This window comes from Formica exsecta, unplaced genomic scaffold (assembly GCF_003651465.1).
Source record: "Formica exsecta isolate Colony F162 unplaced genomic scaffold, ASM365146v1 scaffold482, whole genome shotgun sequence".
Taxonomy (NCBI): domain Eukaryota; kingdom Metazoa; phylum Arthropoda; class Insecta; order Hymenoptera; family Formicidae; genus Formica; species Formica exsecta.
In genome coordinates this window covers 34481-41742 of record NW_021852055.1, presented here as the reverse complement: position 1 = coordinate 41742, position 7262 = coordinate 34481, and positions in this window count along the sequence as shown.

The following is a 7262-nucleotide window of genomic DNA, read 5'->3' as shown; positions in this document are numbered from 1 at the left end:
ATACAGTTATTATCAGCGTTCCTCAAACAGTTAGTTGCTAGCATTATCTCTTACATAAGGCCTTAGGAAGTTAAGTTGTGAGTGAAAAGGAAAACTATTCAGTGTAAGACTCCGAATTGTGTTGTGAACACTACCGGAACCGAACGGATCTCCGAGCCACCCTTTCCGCACAGCCGAGTCCACAAGATAGATCTTGGGTCGTCTATCCAGCGAAATTTTAAATTCATCACCTTCGCACACAACAAGTAGTGAGTCTACCAAAAAATTTTATTTGTTTCCTACCTTTCTCTTATTTTGCTTTTCCTTCCTCTTAAAAGAAACAATTTGTTATTAAATTCAAATTTTCAAGTAATATCCAAGCGCACACATTTATTAGTATTATTATTAAATTAAACTCTGATTATTAGATATTTTATATTTCCTCTTCTTCGAATCTTTTCCCTTTGCGAGTCCGTAAGCTTGATTAGCCAGGATCTTGAACTCTGTCAAGATTGGTATTCATTCTTATTGTTAGATTCGAGCAATTCTTTCTCCTCTGCGAGTCCGTAAGTTGATTAGCCAGGATCTTGAACACTGCCAAGATTGGCATTCATCCTTATTGTCAGACTCGAGCAATCCTTTCTCCTCTGCGAGTTCGTAAGTTGATTAGCCAGGATCTTGAACACTGTCAAGATTGGCATTCACGCTTATTGCTAGACTCAAGCAAACCTTTTTCCTTTCACGGGTTCCTAGGTGTGATTAGCCAGGATTCTGGTGTGATATCATGATTGGCATTCATACTTAGCTGCCAGCCCCTTAAGGAAAATCTTCTCCCTCTACATCTATAACAATTCTCTCCGTATTGTTCTATTTCCCCTCTTTCTCAATATATATATATATATATACACTACGCAAAAATTAAAAGGCCACTTTCTTTCTTCTACAAAAAAGGCAATTTTCAAGTGGCTGCAACTTTGTCACATATAATCGGATTAAAATCAATAAAAAAGCGTTACAAAGCTTGAAGTTTCTAGTTTTAGAATCTTTTAGTCAAGTTCAATTCTTTTTATTTGTTACGAAGTTACATTATGAAAAAGCAACGTCCGTCGATTGACTAAATTTTTCAAAAGTTTGTCAAAGAATGCCGAAGAAAAAAAAATTGTAGCACAATTTCGTTAATTGGATTTTAAAGAGCAGAGTTTTATCTTTAATTTGCTTTTTTAATGAATGTCCTACGATTTTTCTTTGCCGAGTTATTCACTACTAAAGTAAAATCGATCTATTGACTTTGAGCGTTCATAACTAGTGAAAAAATTATCGCACAATGATCATTAAAAAAGCAATTTAAAGAGAAAAGTCGGCACTTTAACATGCACTAATTGCTTTTTCAATTAATATTCATTGTTAAAGTGTAATCATTACTTTAAAATCAAGTAAAAATTGCACTTTTTCCCTTTTTCATTAAAATCAATGCAACTTAATGAAAAAACGTTAACATTTTTATGAGCTCTACAATTTTTACAAGTAAAAAGTATCCCAATTACATGTGCAATCGGCCGAATCGTTAAGATTTTTTTTTTCTATGTCTCGAAGACTTAAATCAAAGTCTAAAATGAAAAATTCAATTACCGCCGGCATTAACGTTATCCAAAGCGTACCACGTGGAGGTTGCACGGTCGGATTTACGCTTCTGTGTGTGTGTTGTGTGTGTGTACGCGCACGAACAGAACGAGACCCCGCGATTCGTCACTCTCGCAGTATTTTATGACTCCAAACTCTCTGATGCGCATATGTATGTGTGTGTGTGTGTGTGTGTGTAATTAAATGTGCTGTGTAATTAAATTTTTTCAAAGTTAAAATCGTGTGTTGCCGCCTCTGTTTCGAATAACATCTTGCAAACGTTCTCGCATATTAATGCATCTTCGTATTTCCACTTGCGGAAAGTTACGCCAAATTTATTGGAGTGCGTGCACTAATTCTTTTAATGTTCTTAAAATTGAATATTAATTTCGTAATCAATGACCAATTATGTTTGTTCCAAACATGCTTCATTGGATTTAAGTCTAGACTCATTGCTAGATGGTTTAATACAGCAATATCATTTTCTCTTAAGACGCAATATAAGAAAATGCTAGCTTCTCTGATTTGTTTATCATTGTTAGCATTTACGAACTTTGGTTGCCAAATGTGCTACATCTGTAATATTGGCATTCTACGTTCCACGTCCCATAATGTGGCAGTACTGCTGCCTTGATACGCCAACTTCAGCAACTTCAGCCAACTTCAGCCAACTTTTTCTTATTGCTCGGCGTCACTTGAATGAGCAAACTGGCTATAAAAAAAGACGCTAGTTTTTGTGATTTCCTTATCATTGTTATAACAGTTGGTACACCATTTTTTGATATTTCAATACTTTCTGAATAATGTTCTTTTTACGGATGAATCTGTCTTTATGGAAACGACAGACGAGCACAAGTGTGGCGTCGTAGAAGCAGAAGAAATAATCAGGATTGCAATCTACCGATTACGGCTTTTCATGGCGGTTCTGTAATGGTTTGGGCGGGTATATCGCAACATTTACGTACAACATTAGTTGTCATTTCATCACCTGCATTGACATCGAGACGATATATCGATGAAATTTTGCGTCCACATGTTTTGCCAATACGTAATCGGATAGGAAATCGTTTTATACTGATGCAAGATAATGCACGTCCTCATACTGCAAACATCACGCGACGATTTTTAAGAGAAAATGATATTGCTGTATTAAACCATCCAGCAATGAGCCCAGACTTAAATCCAATAGAACATGTTTGGGACATGATTGGTCGTCGATTACGAAGACAATATCTAATTTTAAGAACACTACAAGAATTAGCGCACGCACTCCAGCAAATTTGGTGTAACCTTCCGCAAGAACAAATACGAAGATGCATTAATATGCGAGAATTTTAGACTTGATTTAAGTCTTCGAGATATGGAGAAAAAAAAAGTCTTAACGATTCGGCCGGTTGCACATGTAATTGGGATACTTTTTACTTGTGAAAATTGTAGAGTTCATAAAAATGTTAACGTTTTTTCATTAAGTTGCATTGATTTAAATGAAAAAGGGAAAAAGTGCAATTTTTACTTGATTTTAAAGTAATGATTGCACTTAAACAATGAATATTAATGGAAAATGCAATTAGTGCATGTTAAAGTGCCGACTTTTCTCTTTAAACTGCTTTTTTAATGATCATTGTGCGATAATTTTTTCACTAGTTATGAACGCTCAAAGTCAATAGATCGATTTTACTTCAGTAGTGAATAACTCGGCGAAAAAAAATCGTAGGACATTCATTAAAAAAGCAAATTAAAGATAAAACTCTGCTCTTTAAAATCCAATTAACGAAATTGTGCTACAAATTTTTTTTTCTTCGGCATTCTTTAACAAACTTTTGAAAAATTTAGTCAATCGACGGACGTTGCTTTTTCATAATGTAACTTCGTAACAAATAAAAAGAATTAAACTTGACTAAAAGATTCTAAAACTAGAAACTTCAAGCTTTGTAACGCTTTTTTATTGATCTCAATCCGATTATATGCGACGTAGTTGCAGCCACTTGAAAATTGCCTTTTTTGTAGAAGGAAGAAAATGGCCTTTTAATTTTTTGGCGTAGTGTATATATTAAAAATAAATGTAATTGAGATCCTTAAGAGCTTTTTGCATTGTTTCTTTATTATTTTATGATTATCAAACTGTTTCTTTTAACTAAATAACAATATCTCAGTGAACTCTTGCGTGTGTTTCCTAGTGGAAACAACCCCGGCAAAGCACTCTAAGTGCTGGGCGAAACACATCCGCAACCGGGAAAACAAAAAGATCCGGAAACTATTGGCTCGAGCGTCCGCGGATTCTACTTTTACTATCAATTACAATAAGTTAAATTTGGATGAACGTTCTTTTAAATTAAGAGTCCAGCGACTAATCAACACACCAACACGCGATACACACCCTTGTCCCCCTAGTTCTTCTTTTGATTATTCACCTCCTTCTTATTCCCCCATCTCTTCCCCCGAGCGTTTTCCCTCAGCTTCTCTCGAACCTCAACCCTCGCAAATTCCCACTCCCCCTCCCCCTTCTGACTGTCCCCCTAGTCCTTCTGCTGATTTTTCACCTCCTTGTTATTCCCCCATCTCTTTCCCCAAGCGTTTTCCCTCAGCTTCTCTCGAACCTCAACCCTCGCGAATTCCCACTCTCCCTCCCCCTTCTGATTGTCCCCCTAGTTCTTCTGTTGATTTTTCACCTCCTTTTTATTCCCCCGTCTCTTCCCTCGAGCGTTCTCACTCACCTTCTCTCGAACCTCAACCCACTAGAATTCCCACTCCTCCCTCCTCCTTACCCCTCGAATCGCCCGATCTCTCAGGAGAGTCGCGCGATTTCGAAGAAGCCCTCCAGGACTTCGTAGAAGAGTGTCCCGATCTTAAAGAGGAACCGGAAGATTTTAAATCGGAATCTTCTTTTCACCTCCTTCTTATTCCCCCGTCTCTTCCCCAAACCGTTCTCACTCACCTGCTCTCGAACCTCAACCCTCGAGAATTCCCACTCCCCCTCCCCCTTCAGACCTCGAATTGCCCGATCTCTCAGAAGAGTCGCGCGTTTTCGAAGAAGCCCTCCAGGACTTCGTAGAAGAGTTACCGGACCTCAAGGAGAAACCGAAGATTTTAAACCGGAATCTTCCGATCCCGAAGGAGAGTCGGAGTCCTTTTTCCAAGACCAGGACAAGGAACCCTGGTACAGGTACCTCCTAACCCAATTTCCTCTTTATCCTGCGCCTCTCACGAACGAGGATTATCGCGTCGTTCCAGATATAGTGGACCTCGATCAATTCCACTATATCCTTCAAACCAGTCCACCCGGTTCAATAATTCCATTTTTTGTCCCAGGTTCCCCTTGTCCTTTAGCCGTCCCTATCGAGGTGTTCTGGATGAAGTTCCCTTCCCCCTCCACTGTGCAACTCCAAGACCTTTAATAGTCCTCCTCCCCTTTTCTCCCTACCGTCCAACTTTCATTTCTTTAATAATTTATTTTAAGCAAATTTTCTAAAACTATTTATTGTGAGTTTCCAACCGGAATTTAAATTTTAGTTTCCCCGTTTAATTCCAGTTGATGACCACCGTATTTATTGTAACACCCGCGAGAACATAATTTTCCTTCACCTACACTCACGCGCACGAAAACAAGTACACCTTAGAATTTAAGAAAATGTATTTTTATAAATAAGATTTCATAAATCAAATTAAATGTTCCTTCATTAAATTTTATCTTTCTTTTTAAAAAATTATTCATTTCCATTTTTCTGAATAAATGTAAAGTTAAATTTTAAATTCGAGTAATTTATAAACTCGACCTCCTTTCTGTTAACCGAAATCGCACAAGGTCCCGTTCCGGGTAATAAGGATTCAGTTTCTTTACCAGAAAAGGGACCGCCGAGCGAACAGCCTTTCGATAGAGTAAGAGCGATAAGGATTCAGTTCCTTTACCAGAAAAGGGACCACCGAGCGAACGGCCTTTCGATAGAGTAAGAGCGATCCTTCCGGTCGTTGACCTATCTGGGGCCCTGGTCTGTTCGTTCGACTCTAGGACACGCATCGTCTAGCGTTTGTCTAGAGGTAAGTAGGTTACTCCCGCTGACTCTTCCTTTATTTGAGTCTGGACGTAACAATATTTATAATACAAATGTAAATTTTAATATTTGCTTACGTCATAATTACATGTACTTATGTCATAAAAATATATAAACATCCACATTTATAGTGAAGAAATCTATATCTCTGATTAGCTCCCAGTCATATCGATTATACCGATATATTACTAGCGATGATAAAGATTTATTATCATATTCAAAAAGCTTGTCAAGATGTTCGAAAGAACATCATCAAGAAAAAAATCTCAATGCAAAAATTATCTTTATTAATTAAAATTGGAGAGACGAAAATATATAGTTGCGTTTCACAAGAATGGGCGATGGAGGGGTCCATTTTTTATTTACAATAATCAGAATATTGTAAATTCATTATTCTGTCGCGATTAAGATAAACATATAATGTATTGTAAATGTTTCTAAATTCATATTACAAATATATAAACATTTACACGATTAAAATTATATATATAATATATTTACATACATACATATAATATATTTTATACATGTATCAAATATATTATATATATGCATGTATATATAAATATATATGCATATACACGAATGATCAAGTGGTATTCTTCTTGAAAAATATACACGTCATATAATGTGAGCGATGTTGAAATTGTGTTTTCAAACTATATAATAAAGACACATCTATATTTTACTATCACGCTTAGATATGCTTATCTGGATATCTGCGAAACGATAGAGCAGTAAAAATACGCGATGTTATCTTATTTCAATATATTGAACACAATGCAAAAGATTACTCTTATGCATGTTTCAAATAATAATATCGGTAATGGCGTAACTAAAAATGTCGGTATTAATGATATTTTTAGTTACGTTTAGATGAGGGCGCTAACCCGTCGGAGTTCGTCTGTCGCTTTAGGATCCCCTTAAAAGCCGTATTTTATGGGCTAAAATGTTTCGCTGAAGATAAACGTTCGTGTGAGATATTACTACGCATTGACAACACAACAGCGTTGTCGTATATAAATCGTATGGGTAGTATTCAATTTCCGAAGTTGTCAAGGCTAGCTAAAGAAATTTGGCAGTGGTGCGAAGCGCGATCTGTGGATTTTTGCTTCCTACATTAGCTCTAATGAGAATAAAGATGCAGATGAAGAATCGAGAGTCATACAAACCGAAACCGAGTGAGAATTAGCTGATTGGGCTTACAAGAAAATAAAACTGGCATTCAGGAAATTCGATATAGACTTGTTTGCGTCAAATGTAAATGCGAAATGTAGAAACTTTATCTCTTGGCACAGAGATCCCGAAGCTTGGGCTGTAGATGCGTTTACTGTACCGTGGACTAATTTATGTTTTTACGCTTTTCCCCCGTTCGCGATTATCTTAAGAACGATTCGAAAAATAATTCGAAAAAGAAGGCAGAAGGAGTTTTAATTGTACCCTTTTGGCCTACACAGTCGTGGTATCCCCTGTTTAGAAAATTATTTGTAGCAGAATCGATTATTTTTACTCCTGAAAATGATCTATTAATCGATGATTGCAGACAGCATCATCCGTTACGAGCGTCGCTTTCCCTGGTTGCCGGGAAATTATCGGGCAAGCGTTTATCTTAAA